The sequence below is a fragment of the Sinohyriopsis cumingii genome, chromosome 10 (assembly GCF_028554795.1).
Source record: "Sinohyriopsis cumingii isolate HCF-2022 chromosome 10, ASM2855479v2, whole genome shotgun sequence".
Taxonomy (NCBI): Eukaryota; Metazoa; Mollusca; class Bivalvia; order Unionida; family Unionidae; genus Sinohyriopsis; species Sinohyriopsis cumingii.
Genome location: NC_142970.1, coordinates 4,133,814 through 4,149,805, shown reverse-complemented (window position 1 = coordinate 4,149,805; position 15,992 = coordinate 4,133,814).

Below are 15,992 nucleotides of genomic sequence, written 5' to 3'. Positions count from 1 at the left end.
CATGTTGGCGCCTTCCAGAACCTGTGTGTTGGGTACTTTGTGCTGCCACTGGATATGCAGAATGCTCCGCAGGCATCTAAGGTGGAAGATCATGAGTTTCCTCTTGTGTCTCGCATAATTGGTCCATGTTTCGCTGATGTAGAGGAGTGAGATGAGCACGCAGGCCTGGTAGACACGCAGTTTGGTCTTCTCATTGAGATTGGGCTTGTTCCAGACCTTCTGATTAGGTCTGGCCATCACTGCTACTGCCTTGGCAATCCTGCCGTTCACCTCAGAATCAATGGAGAGTGAGCTGGAGATGGTGGACCCAAGGTATGTAATGTTCTCAACAACTTCCAAATTGTACCCATCGATGAGGACAGAGGGAGGGGTGTGAAGGGGCAAATTTATGGCGATCTAACAAGAATACATTAGTTGAGATCAGAGAACCATTAATTAGATTTATGGAGACAAGCGCGTATCATATCGCCATACTACCGTGTTTGGTAATGACCTTTAGAGGGAGAATTTTGTTCCTAATTAAGCATTTGTTTATACAGCAGCCAGACGGACTATTAGGGACACGGTAAACTTCGTTTTCTTGGTAAAGTTGTCACAAGTGAGAAATCGCAGAAACTCTGTTACTCAAACTACCAGGTCAAGCTGACCCCGACTTTGGCGCCTCTGAAAAAAAGGCGGCAGAGATATTTTATTCTGATTGATTACGTTAAATAAGGGGCGTGTTTCCCACACAAAATTTTCTAGGTTTTAAAATTGCCACATCGGAAATTTTAATCAGTCTAAGCTTTTCTGGAAGAGATATCAGAGTAGGCTCCGGGGATTTGCAAGAAATTCCTCTTAAAAGGACTGTTGTCCAAAGGGGACTGTTGTCAAAAGAAACCGACGAAATAATTTGGCGATTAGAGACAGGAACTTTGAAAGCAAAGGTAGTGTGACAATTCCATGTAATTTGTTGATGTCATATTTAATGCTTTGCTGAATTTATTTACTTGTATTTGCATGAATCTTTTTTCTACATTCGTATAATAATTTGCTTTATGAAGTATAACTGTGTTGAGTTTATGCATAGGAAGTCGTACATTAATCTTCTTTAGATAAGTTTGACGAATTGTTTGACTTTGTCGTCTTGTTTGCATAAGAATTAGGTTCTAAGAATTTAATGCATGACATTAGTTAATATGATTACGAGAATCCGTGTGAATTCACCGAATTTAGAAGATTTCACGTATGGTTAAGAGTAAGTGTGTATTGACTGAAATGATATAGCAATTGATGTAATGTATCCCATTTATTTGCTGTGTAAATTGAGGCTGGCTCAGAATTCTAGGCCTCGTGTGGGGTTAATGTGTGATGTCAATGCGTAACGAATTAGCCATTTGACTAACTAGGGCCATTATAGGACATGTGGAGTCGATTGATAGCCTTAGCATCTGTCTAACACTGACAGTAAAATCTGATAACGAGGGAGAATAATGCAGAATCCCCTGTATTATAAATAACAGGAAATTTAGGTTGTCTCTATTTATATTTATTTAAAAGGGAGAAAATAGCTCCTGGGACGTATGATGTGACGTTACCCTGAGACGTATACTGACAAGTATAGAGAGAAGTGCAGTGAGACGTACAATCCTGTGACGCAATCCTGCGACGTATTAATTTCTGAAACGTCTTCTGAGAGTATCCTGAGACAGATGGTGGAAAGTATCATCCTGAGATCCCAGGGTCTGAACATCTACAGTGGAAGCAGAACAAATTGAGGACGAACAGGTTATGCAATCGTACAAGACGTTGACTTCGATTGTTCACTCGATCATATGATGAACTAAATCTATCAGTAATCAGATCGGCTATTTTATTTAAATCTATTTGTGTTTTCTTTGTAATTCGGTGAATGTTTTATTTCTAAAAACAGAATATATTCCTGATGTAATGAATTTTCACGGTTGTTTTATGTAATTGATTAAATTGTTTGTTTACATGTACGGGGGCTCGAGTTGGTTTCTTCTATATATCTGCTCAGATCTTTATCTATTTCACCTATAAGTTTCACCCCTTATATGTATATTTACTCGAACCGGGCAATAACATCGAGGGCGGTCAACCCCTAGATAACGAAAACCAAATTTGGCGGTACACCTACCAGAGAAAACATCCCCGCCTTACAAGGGGAGTATGCGTCTTGCGCCATGACGTTCGTTTTCTTTCAAGGTCATTCCGGCAATTTCTGCGACGCCGTTGGTGACAAGCTGGAGATGTTGACCGGGCCTAAGGATGTTGACAGTCGGAGGGCATGGATTCTCTCAGTACCTGGTCTAAGATTGACATTGCCGTGGTGGGAGTGGGAGACAAGCGCCCCACTCCTCCAGAAATGCCCCATACAGCTTGCGTTTCTGATCGCCTCTGTCAACTAAAATCCAGCTCCTGACCTCCGCGAGTGACTTAGCTTCGAAGTCCGGCGGACCATGTTTCCACTAACAGGAGAAGGGGTGAAGGCGGGCCACTGGCGCCTTAAAACCAGTCGCTTCGCGTTGATGGGACTCGTAAACCTTGGATGGTAGCTCATCTAGGAGAAGGAAAACTCCGATTCCAAACCACTGCTGCCTTGCGGCTATATCCACTCATGGGAAAGACTAATGGAGTAAACCCCGACAGCAAATCAGAGCAAATCAGGAGACGGAGTCCCTAGGGCGGTCTAAATGAATGTTTGGCAGCGGATAATAGGATATGGATAAATATTGCCGTCAAACTGCACTGTACCAAATACAAATCTTTTGTCATTAAAGAATAATAGCACCAATGCGTATTTGCAAATACAACCACTGAAAATTCTCTCTCTCTCTCTCTCTCTCTCTCTCTCTCTCTCTCTCTCTCTCTCTCTCTCTCTCTCTCTCACACACACACACACACACACACACACGGGAAGACATAAATGCGAGATACAAGTATACATTCTTACTCGTGTCAATAGGTCTGGCTTCATAACAATATATATTTGACAGCCCACTAACCCTGGCTTATCATTAGACGTTTCATTGGTGCATCCATTTAATTGTGAAACAGTTAATGTAGTAAAGATTATTTATCGTCAGTATCAGTACACAAACTAAGCCCACACTTAGAGCGTCCAATAAAAAAGGTTTACCTTTTCACTGATTTTTGTATACTGGTATAAAGCAGATTTTTAATAGGGATTATAAATTAATTGTCCATTTAATTTGTATTTGTTATTGAATTAAGACAATATTGACTATAACTGGCGAAAGAAATGGGAGCTACGTGCATTTAGAAGGACACACTGAGGCAGCCAACTTTAGCTGGCCTGGGTTGGTATCGAGCCCACAACGCTTGGATTCCGAGTTTGATGCTTTGTACCTCCGTGGCTCAAAGTTGATTTCCTGTTTCTGTTTGTTTGTTGTTGGGTCGGGGTGTGTGGGGTTTTTTTTAGCATTCAGTGATTAATACTAACCTTTATACAAGGTTGTGTTGAATAACTTCTTCGATCTTTTCTTTTCAAAGACAATATACAATCTTTTTCTGAACCGTTAGAGAAACTAGCACAGGCTTTAAGAGCATACAAATTGAGCAGAATTCTCTTGACACCATGGCACGAGTTCTACAAAACCGAGTGATAACAATCAACATGTTCACATATTTCGAAATTCTCGCTTATGTACAGAAACATATTTCAGTAACCAAATACCCTATCTAAAAATTATATAAAACCAATGAATAATTAGGTGAAAGAAAGGACAGAATGAATCACTTGACATGTGTGAGGGGAGGCAGAAAATCTTCACATTACCACCTTTAACAAAATATATCTTTAGCACTAAGTAAGAAAATAAGTGCTACTCCAGCGACATATACGTCTTCCCTTTACCTAAACGTTCTCTGGTTACGTACATCTAAAATATCGAGGTAACTGAATTAATTTCTCTCTTTTGCCTCACTAATTACACTATAGGCACAGTATGGGAGAGGACAGTCAACTTCTTTTGTGTAACTGGTAACGTTATTCAAAATACCATATAACAGAGAATATATATTTCTTTTGTGTAACTGGTAACGTTATTCAAAATACCATATAACAGAGAATATATATTTCTTTTGTGTAACTGGTAACGTTATTCAAAATACCATATAACAGAGAATATATATTTCTTCGAGCTGCATTGCTATTAGTATGTGTGTTAAAGAATCCCTGGCCTACAATTTTTAATGAAACTACTAGAGGACTATTTGGTCTATTTCTTTTCCTTGAGAACCAACCATTAGTTATATCTATCACAGATACTACAAAGAAAATCCGTAATTAAAACCAACAAGTTCCTCGCCAAAAGCCCAATGAATCAATTATATTTTTCGGATCTGTAGAGACTCCTTTGGTCGAACGCTTTTTTAATTGTGATTTCAACATATTTTGTCATCACATTTGCTAGTTAAAGTCAGTCAGGTAATACATTTTCCAACCAGTGTCTCTCGCGTAAGGCGATTTGATTGCTTTTAAAGTTGAACTTGCGTAAATGGCTTTTTTTTTTTTTTTGGGGGGGGGATTAGTTATTTATATATATATATATATATATATATATATATATATATATATATATATATATATATATATATATATATATATATATATATATATATATATATATATATATTTAATAATTTGACTGAGATAGAAATTGAGTTAAACATTAAGCTCTGCTTAGCATATGTAGCATGATATCCCACCCAGTCACATTATCCTGACACAAGGCCGACCAGTCCTAACACTAACCTCTTAATACTGATCGCCTAGCAAAACAGCTGTCTGAACCATATTTTTCATTAGTCTTTGGTATGACCCGGCCAGGGTTCAAACCCGCGATCTCCCACATCTGAGGCGGACGCAGTAACCACTAGGCCACCGGAGCTTTCTTCTCTGGCAAGAAGAAAAACAAAAAACGAAACCTTGTACTAATTTCGAGGGAAAGAGAGTAGGATCAAACGCATTCGAACATGTCTTTTTTATTCTTAAACTTTGCCCAATAGGAATGTCTTGACAGTTTTCCAGGATAAAGATATTATCCTCTATTCGGTGATTCATTTTGTAAAAACATCCGTGTAACTGATATTATTCATAGTGATCGTGAATAAAAATATTTTACTGGCGATCATACTTAAGCATGATGATAGTGTTCATCGGATTAAAGCTAATCCAGATATCTCCTTCAAGAAATATTAACAATTTAATTATTTGAATTACCATAATTATTTCCTGATACGATTATAAAAATATTCAAAGATATACTATTTTGGGGAGAAAAAGCTATTAGAAGACCTTAAGACATATTCTGTATTTTGTTTTTCAACTAATCGTTTACTCGTTGACTGTTTGCCTGATATTAACAAATCATAACATTTTATAATTAAGCGAAAAACTCTTTCATTTTTTCATAGTTCTCTACCCACAAATCTTATAAATATAAAGATGCATTGATTTTGCGATCGTAAAACAAACCATTAGACATTGGAAGGAAATGCCACAACTGAAATTTTCAACAGCAAGAAGTTACAGGATACTGACTGATAACGTGCGCGCAAAAACGATGTTTACATTAATTTTACTTTTTAACCGATGGATGCATACTGATAAATACGAACATCTATCTAATAAGCAAGGAAGATGCCCATATTAAGAACCAAATTCTTCTACAGCATGGACTAAAATATATTTCCTGATAACGTGAAGCAAAACAGCGAAAAAACATGCAGGTGTAATATTTTAAAACATACATATTGATACACTAGTAAAACACTATGCCTGTATACACGTAGAGCAATCTACCTATACAAACGTACAGCAAACTATCTATCTATACATACAGCAATCTACCTATACACACCTACATCAATCTACCTATACACAGGTACAATAATCTACCTATATACACGTACAGCAATCTACCTATGCAGACGTTCAGCCATCTACCTATGTACACGTAGCGCAATCTACCTATACACACGTAATCTACCTATACACTCGTACATTAATCTACTTATACACATGTACATCAATATACCTATGCACACGTACATCAATCTACCTATGTACACGTAGAGCAATCTACCTATACAGACGTAGAGCAAAAATCTACCTATACACAAGTTCATTAATCTACCTATACACACGTACATTAATCTACCTATACACACCTACATCAATCTACCTATTCACACGTACATCATTCTACCTGTTCATACGTACAGCAATGCACCTATACACTCGTACAGCAATCCATCTTCTTAACTATCTAGCAATCGGAGTATAAATGATTCCGGATGTCGAAGCTATTAAAACAATATATACCTATTTAGAACGTACACAGCTAATAATAGGAACCTTCGCCACTTTAGTCCTTTAAATTCAAGAAACAGATAAACTGCTCCAATCAGGATGAAATTCCCATTATGGATGGTTGCATAAGTCGACAGATTTGGTGAGTCAGAATTTGACAATTTGTTTCCACGCACGTGTACATGTTACTGTCTTATAAATAGTTGTGTTTGAATACCGCAGAAAATCTCTGTTCCGAGTATAAAAGGTTTTAAAACGCATCGAACACAAATTCCGACAAGTAGAAGTAAAGAATGACTAGACAGCTAATATCGTCAATAAACACTGTGAGCATCTAGGTAAAATAAAATAAAGATCGAATTACACAACCTTCGTGACGAGAAGTCCCAAAACCGCCTTCTTATCACAATTATAATTATAATAATAGAGAGAATGTTTCTTTGTGTTGTATTTCCAATGAGACTGTGATAAAGAATCCCTGGCCTACAATTTTTAATGAAACTACTACAGAGTTATTCTGTCTATTTCTTTTACCTGAGAACCAACCATTGGTTATATCTGTCCCAGATACTACAAAGAAAATCAGTGATTAAAGACAGCAGGTTCGTCGTATAGCACACGAAGCTACGTACTTCACCAAACCCCAAAGAGATCTATTAATGTTTACACCTGAAGGACCTCCTGTGGTCGGACTTTTCCTAATTGTAATTCAATCATTATATTTGCTATGTAAGTGAGCTTTACAAAGCCCAGTTAAGATTATAAATAATAACCGAAGGAAGCAATTCAGGTAATAAATTTTCCAGCCCATTACTCTGGCAAACAAAACATGGACTACTTTTGAAGATCAGTTTGTGTGACTGGTACGCTTGTTTGAATTAATCAATTCATGAATAGATACCTCATAGTTAACGGGGGTATCTTTTTTTTACATTTAAGGCTAAGCTGAGTAACATATTTAAGGTCAACAAAAAAGACGCTTGGTAAAATTTAAACTTGATCAAAATTTAATCTCGCACATCAAAAACTAGATGCAAACTAAGGTAGCATTGAAGCGTGTATTAGTCTACTACGATCATCATAGTGAAATGGATAAACTAAAATTCTACAAAGGTCTACTTCATATATTTGTGTCAGTGTGTTACGTATAATTGATTAAATTTATATTTGATTTAATTTAATTGTTTGTAAGTTTTAAAATCTTTTTTAAATTTCATTACATGTCAATATAATGTAATTTTGTTTACTAGAAATTTTATATTTTCCAGAAACTTCAGTTCGACCTGAATCTTTTCATAAATGCTAAACAATAGAAACACTGTTTCTATTTTTGACCTACGTGCCATTTAGTCTTGTAGACATTTTCTAAATCTTTCTAGAATGTGATCACGTGACCCTCTGTTTTGCGTTTCAGTTTACTGTATAATGTTTGTTTATAGAGATATCTCTTAGTTTTGGCTTTAACCACTTGATGTCAAGGTGTTCATTTGTTTGTGACCAGTTTGGGAATTACATTTTGATGTTTATTCGAATTATTCTGATTCAAAAGGATTAATTCCTTTTCCTGGACTAAATTGAATGCTTATAGAGAATTCTTGGGCAAAGACATTTCTCTACATTTTATTCAGAACTCAGACAGTGGAGTAGTATTTTCTGTGGTACACAACGGATTGTAAACATCTATACATTACTGACTACAGTATACGTCATCGCCTTCCATTTTGGATTCTTCGTCGGGACTCGAACTTGAATTCATTAGAAAATTTCATTATTAGGACTTCTAAAATTAATTCGTGGATTATTATTAGATTATTTTTGGATCTGATTCTTAAAACCATAAGTTCGTATTTTTTTCACTTTTGCAGTGTTTTTCCAGGAAAACAAATTATCTGTTCAATTCTTCCAATTTTGTTGTTTTCCCGTTTTTGGGGTTACTGTTTATTCGAGTAACATAAGAAGTGCATCACCGTAAGTGGCTGATGTCAATGTATTCTTATTATATGCTACTACATCTATCAACGGTGTCGACAGAAATGCATATTACAGAGATCATCACCGACATAATCACAACCACTAATACAATTCCTCTTCTTCAACCACCAGCACCACAACATCATCTTCTTTCATCTCCTCCTCCTCCTCCTACAACTACTATTACTATTACTACTACTACTAATACTACTAATACTCCAACTATAACAACTTCGGCCACCAGTTCTATTTCAAGAGAAATAAAACAAGAAAATAATAGGACGTCGGGTGATGACGATAATGATGATGATGATGATGTTGATGACGATGATGATGATGATGATGATGATGATGATTACGATGATAATAATTGATTAACCAAATCTTTGATATGTTTCGAGTCCTCCTTTATATTAAACACAAATATTTATTCGTATAACCTTAAACTGGTTCTCATGGGCACGTTTTCAAACATTGTTGAGTTCATTTATTACATGTAGAGGTACACCTCTTGGCTCCCGCGTTGTTAATGCTGTTGTTGTTTCTTCTTATAGCAAGCAGTTTATCGAGGAACGCGCAATGCCAACATTACTAGCAAAGGTACACAAGAGATGCCTAAATGAGGTAAAGTAAGTTCGAGGTAAATGCTCATTTTTTATAACTGTAAATAGCAACTAAATTCGTTTTTGCTCCTTCCTTTTCTCTCTCTCTCTCTCTCTCTCTCTCTCTCTCTCTCTCTCTCTCGCTGATTTATAGTCTCATGTCCCAAATGGGTGAGAAAGGAAGATGGTTTGCATGGGCTAGCAACCCCTTCACATAGGAACGGTTGATTTCGCGTTAGGAAAGAATCAAACCAAACTAGCAGATTTTCAAATAATGTTAATGCCTTGAAATTTTTCATCAACGTTTCATTATACGTACTTTTATCTAAATCTAAAATCTAAATTGCTTAGATTATATTTTTGTCATCTATAGTTGCTAGTCATACAACTAACTTTGGGAGGGCAGTTTGGCATGAATGTTTTTCTCTGAAACCTGACTGTGCATGCATAATATTATATTTCTCAAGTGCACATTGTCTCTTTAAAAAACAAATCAATAACAGTTTTCATGTTCCCAGTATGAATGACTTGTAATAATGAATGTATTTTACATCTAATTCTGAACATAGATCTCATAGTACCCTATCACAGGGAATAATATCGACACACGCTCTTCGAATAAGACATGACATGATCACATTGTAACTTTTTAAAACCGACCTATTGAGTGACTTATATTGAGACGAGAATGCACTTCGAAACATACGTTTATCCGCATCATTCCCTCAGACTTGTGTGAGCATTGAACCAAATGTAGCTATATCAATTCAAGTTCATGCTTTAACGCAACGTGTTGGCTCCATGGAGAATACGTACAAAGACATTAATCTTTAACCCAGAAAGCCTGAAAGAATAAGGTACAAATAACAAGAATATTGCGCTTTTAAGGTATACGTTTTTGATGTTTATCATGCTGGTTGTGATTAATTCCAACGTCACACACAACAATCCTGTTAGGAGCTGACACGTTGTGGTGGTTAGTACTTCACGCATTGAGAGTGTGATAGAGTGTTTGGTTTCAATGTTTCTAAGTTTGACTGGTATTTGAATGTTTCATTTAAAATGTTAATAGTCTTTTTTATTCTGAAGATTTGTAGATTAATGACCGGCCCACACATAAATGCAATAATGTCGTTCTCTTCTAAAAATCTGTAGAAGGTACCCCTACATGTAATAAATGAACTCAACAATGTTTGAAAACGTGCCCATGAGAACCAGTTTAAGGTTATACGAATAAATAATTGTGTTTAATATAAAGGAGGACTCGAAACATATAAAGGATTTGGTTAATCGGTTATTATCATCGTAAGCATCATCATCATCGTCATCAACGGCAGAAGCAGCAGCATCGTCATCATCATCATCATCATCATCATCACCCGTCTTCCTATTATTTTCTTGTTTTATTCCTCTTGAAATAGAACTGGTGGCCGAAGTTGTTATAGTTGGAGTATTAGTAGTAGTAGTAATAGTAATAGTAGTTGTAGTTGTAGAGGAGGAGGAGATGAAAGAAGATGATGTTGTGGTGCTGGTGGTTGAAGAAGAGGAATTGTATTAGTGGTTGTGATTATGTCGGTGATGATCTCTGTAATATGCATTTCTGTCGACACCGTTGATAGATGTAGTATCATATAATAAGAATACATTGACATCAGCCACTTACGGTGATGCACTTCTTATTTTACTTGTTTAGGCTCGAATAAACAGTAACAAAAAAATGAAAACAACAAAATTTCAAAAATTGAACAAATAATTTATTTTCCTGGAAAAACACTTCAAAAGTGAAAATATAAGAACTTATTGTTTTAAGAATGAAATCCGAAAATAATCCTATAATAATCCACGAATTAAATTTAGACGTCCTAATAATGAAATTTTCTAATGATTTCAAGTTCGAGTCCCGACGAAGAATTCAAAATGGAAGGCGATGACGTATGCTATAGTCAGTAATGTATGGATGTTTATTCACTGTATTACCCATTGTCAAACTGTATCATTTAACCATAATTCCATAACTGCTGGTTTACGTTTATCATCGTGGCGTGTGTCTTTTACTTCCAATTCTACACAAACGCTGGAAGTTATTTTGAACCTAAAGTGTGTGTGTATGTGTGCGTGCGTGCGTGCGTGCATGCGTGCGCGTGTGTGTGTGTGTGTGAAATTCACACCGACCACATTTACTACGTTCATATGTTTTGTATATTTATTTTGCATTGTTCCTTAGATTTTTTTATTCACTGCATGCTATGGATAATTGCATGTTGGACTTTGCCTTGTCTAAAATCAAGTTCATGTTGTATCTGACCAGTAACATTTAATTTGATAAACAAATTATAGTCAATGAGTTAAAAATTAGGAACATTATTTTAGTCAGAGTCATGGACATTATGTTTACCATGTTCTTTATTATAATTTTAGTAACAGACCTTGTCTAATTATGACTTAGATCGTTCTAAATATGAACATTTGTCCAACATCCTTGCTCTTAGTTTGTGTCTTAGTTATAATCTTGTTTACTTTTAAAAATATTCAATCCTGCAATAACACCTGAAGCAACAATTATGAATATTGTTGCGTTCAGGTCTTGATTTGAGTGAAATTATTTATTCAAATTAATACTCACTGGAAATACAAATTTCTTTTAAATAATATTCTTGGACAGAAACATTAATTTGGAATTATAGTGAATTCAAGCAAGGAAATCTTAGATTATATTATTGTGATTAATTGGAAGACTGTTAGTACATCATTACACTTCAGGCTACTGGTACATTAGTACATTCAAAAGGCACATCGACGATTTCAGTGCTAGATCATATTTCGAACACCACTGGACTTTAATTAGAACTTCATTCACTAGGACTGATGTCAGAACTTTATGGACTCTTTGATATTTAAATCACAATACCGCAAGTAGTCTGTAAATTTTCACAGTTGTATTCTAACGGAAATAAATCATTTGTTGAATTTTAAAAAACTTATTGGTTTTCGCTCTTTCCTGTTACTTAGCTTAAGACCATAGAGTCGTATATCTATGAACTGGAATCGGTTACACAAATATGGTATCCTGGGAACAAAATAAAAGATTCATGTACGGTACCCTCGCAACAATCTGAATGGTATTGTTGCTCGAAATCGTTAATATAATGTGATGTTTGGTTTGATGTTGAACTGCACAACAAAACAAATAGATTATTTAGTGCAGGAGTAAAATCTCTTGCCGAGGACACACGGAAAGAAGCCGACCAGTGCTAAGGGGATTTACCGTTTCATATTTGGAAGGAGGGGCCTAGGGTTTTCTTTCCAGGAGATTATATTTCGACTCAGCCATGAATATGTTAAATGCAAATCAACACAAAACATGTGGACAGAAGATAATTCTTCTTTTTGTCTAACGTTTCTAAACCGTTTATTACCTCACCAGTTGCCATTTCCAACGTTTCTCCTAAACCGCCTGATCAAATTTCAACAAGATGTTTCAGACAACTTGGCACATCATAGCTCTTTCATGCACGATTAGAACTTTCCAGTGGACAGTTCTTCCTTATATACACAAACACACAAACACACACAAACACACAAACACACACTTTGTGCATATAAATAATATATAATGTAAATGTGCAGTAATGAGTACTGGCCTGTATCTTGACCATAATGACGGATGGTCACATGATACAAATATGGCTGCGCCGATTTAAACCGTAATGCACAGGATTGCAGATGCTACCGATCATGAGCATAGTATCCGTTCATAAGATCCTTCAAACTCATATTCTGGACACCGTTACTATAAGCAGACTCGACGAGTTGGCTTCCTCGGCTCTGCAGATATACTTGTTTGAAGGGTACATATCGGAATCGTTACAAATGATGCCACATAATTCCTTTTCTTGACATACAGTTAAAGGTAAGGTACCAAAACTTAGCTAATTAATTATTGAACACTAGTTAGAACAAAGGAGTACTATGTTCGAATTTGTATCTATTAAACCATATACTCCACTTGCCTTTTTTATTTTGCTTTGAAAATACTGCTTTAACTCAGCTTCAAGGTGAGTTTCGAGACTAGGCTATAAATTGAAACCATTTATCAAAATTTTATCGATTTATCACGATAACAATTGTTATTCATGAGTCCCAGTGCTAATGTTCAGTGAAATAAATATACCTTCAGTTCAACGTCACTATTCGTGTCGCATACTGCCATAGGAAGCAAGCTTAGAGTGTCAATTTACGAGGACAGAACTATGTACGCCACGGCATGCAACTGAGATAACCCTAGACAGAACTAGACTAAGGGGTATCAAGGCACCAATTGTTTTTCCATAGACTTCAATGGTAATGTTTGGTGAAATAAATATACCTTCTATCCTTGTCCTGCAACGTAAGACACATCACCCGATATTTTTGTTATGGGGGGTAATGGGTCTTACAGCCTAACTAACGGTGCTATGTAGTGTGTTTTGATGTCGACTAACAGTTTAACGAAAGTCAAATTTTCAGAAATATCACACACAACTGGCAACCAATAACGACGCTTTTCTACAAAGTAAAGTTATAATGTTTTAGTCAGACTTTACTTTCCTTTAGGTCTTTTCTCTGATAAATTCAAATTCTCACAAAAGAAATGGATCTGTTTTCAAGTTGCGTCGGCCCACATTTCAGTTGGCTGAAATGCGACGAAAGCCGGGAATGCCGAAATCGGGTTAAGTTGAAATATTATTTTTTAACGAAACGAATAAAAATCGATTATGCCTATTAAAACTGCAAGCAACATTTCGTTTCGTTCAAGAAACATATCATTCTCATTAACCTACTTAAACATACTTCGGCGTACCTCGACTACCGTCGCGCTGCAACAAATTCAAATGTATGTCAACGGAACATGACAATGCATCCATTTGCTAGTGTCATATTTTCATTCCGCCAGGATAAAATCAACACTGCAAGTATATTTATTACACATAAATTAGTGGAAGAGTGTCGATATAGGCTTCCAAGTGTGTGAGATATTCCTGAAAGTTCGACTACTCATTCCGAGGTCAACTGACATCGGAACACGCTATAAAAGGCCGTCATATTTGGGTAGTAAGACAAAGCACTAAAACAAAAACAACATGTGCTATGTCTTACTCTGTAGGACTACTTTCTATCCTACCTTAGCATGTGTGTCACACACTGTTATATGGTCTCACTAGATAGTTTCGTATTTTGACACCCCCTAATTTTTAAGGTAAAAAGCATGAACCTAATTATCACAAGCCTAGCATTTATAAATTCACACATAAGCTAAATATGTAATGTGGTTTAGATTTACTTTGAGTTAGGCTTGGAAATGGGTTGGCTTGTTGGTGATTGCCTGTCACAGTTAGATAAGCATTGGAGATCAAATGCGTAACTTGGGCTGCAAATGAGCAGCCGACTTGACTTAGTATTTACGTGTGTCTGCTACGTGAACTTGATTCATGCGTAAGGCGCATACTGATTCGTTTAGCTGCCTTGTAACAGGAAAATATTCAAAATAGCTATTTTCTGTCAAAGATTAATGTAAAATGTAGGGGTTGGTGGCAGTGTTGGTTCAGTGTAAAAACCACCAGTTGCATCAGGAATTAACCTGATTGCTGCAGTCAAAATCTCACATGTATGCTTTCTACAAAAACCATTGGTTTGTTTTTATTTGTATCTTCAGTGTAAAATTATTCTCATTTTTCTGCAATAGGTCATTGTTGGATGAAAATTCACCAGATAAACTGTCCAGTGAGACCTATAGAACAATGTTAGACTGTGTCAATTTGACGAGGATAGAACTATTCCAATGCATTTAAGAGAGACAACTCTACTGGAACTAGACATGGGTAAGAGTCATCTAACACAACAGACACATTGTCGGTCTTGTGCACATTTTTAAAAACTAATAATAAAAAATATGATCTAGACATGAACTAACATAATCCCACAAGTTGCCAAGAGGCTCAACTTTTTTAAGCCTCACAGAGAGTACAACTCTAACATAATGCATTAATCACAGCTAGCTTTATTGTTTATTTCTTAATACATTGTTCCCTCCACCTTAATCTCCGCCCACGTGGGGTTGTACAATTGATACCGTTATACCTATAGCCAACCTTAATTTTTTCAATAATCAGTGACGTAACTCAGGACTTCACAAGTAACAAGTGCACTTGGTCTCGCTTGTCAAACACAATTTCATGAGGTACCAAGTTATGTCTTATATTAATGTGTATGTAATGGTCATTGAGCTATTTCATGTGCTGTTTTCAAATTTGTGCTTTACGACCAATCTACGTTTTGGAAATAAAATGAATTGTTTTAACTATGAGTTGTGTTTTATTCTTATCTTGGGTAATATGGGATAAATCACATTATATCACAGTATGTAATGACTCGGTCAAAAGTCAATGTACTAAATAGTATGTACCTCTCCTACTTCAAAAAGTACAATTCACCTAAAATAAAAGGTGTTATATTTGCTTTGTAGATGCATAACTTAACATCAGAGTCAGACGTACATAATCCAGACTTAATATAAAGTATGTTGTGCTTGTGGAATATTCTCTGGTGATTGTAAATAAAGATTTCGGTTTTGTTCATTTGTAATGGAAATAATCACATTTTCGACAAATGAATTTCTAGTCAGGCGCTGAGCAACACACTTACAGTAAATAATGATAATTGGTTAATGATGGACTCTAGCTAGCAGCATGTGACCACTTACATTAACTAAAGATACTTGGCACGGGATGGAATCTAGCAAGGAACAGGAGATGACTTACAGTAACTAAAAATACTTGGCAAGGGATGGAATCTAGCAAGGAACAGGAGATGACTTACAGTAACTAAAGATACTTGGCACGGGATGGAATCTAGCAAGGAACAGGAGATGACTTACAGTAACTAAAGATACTTGGCAAGGGATGAAATCTAGCAAGGAACAGGAGATGACTTACAGTAACTAAAGATACTTGGCACGGGATGGAATCTAGCAAGGAACAGGAAATGACTTACAGCAGCTAAAGATGCTTGGCAAGGGATGAAATCTAGCAAGGAACAGGAGA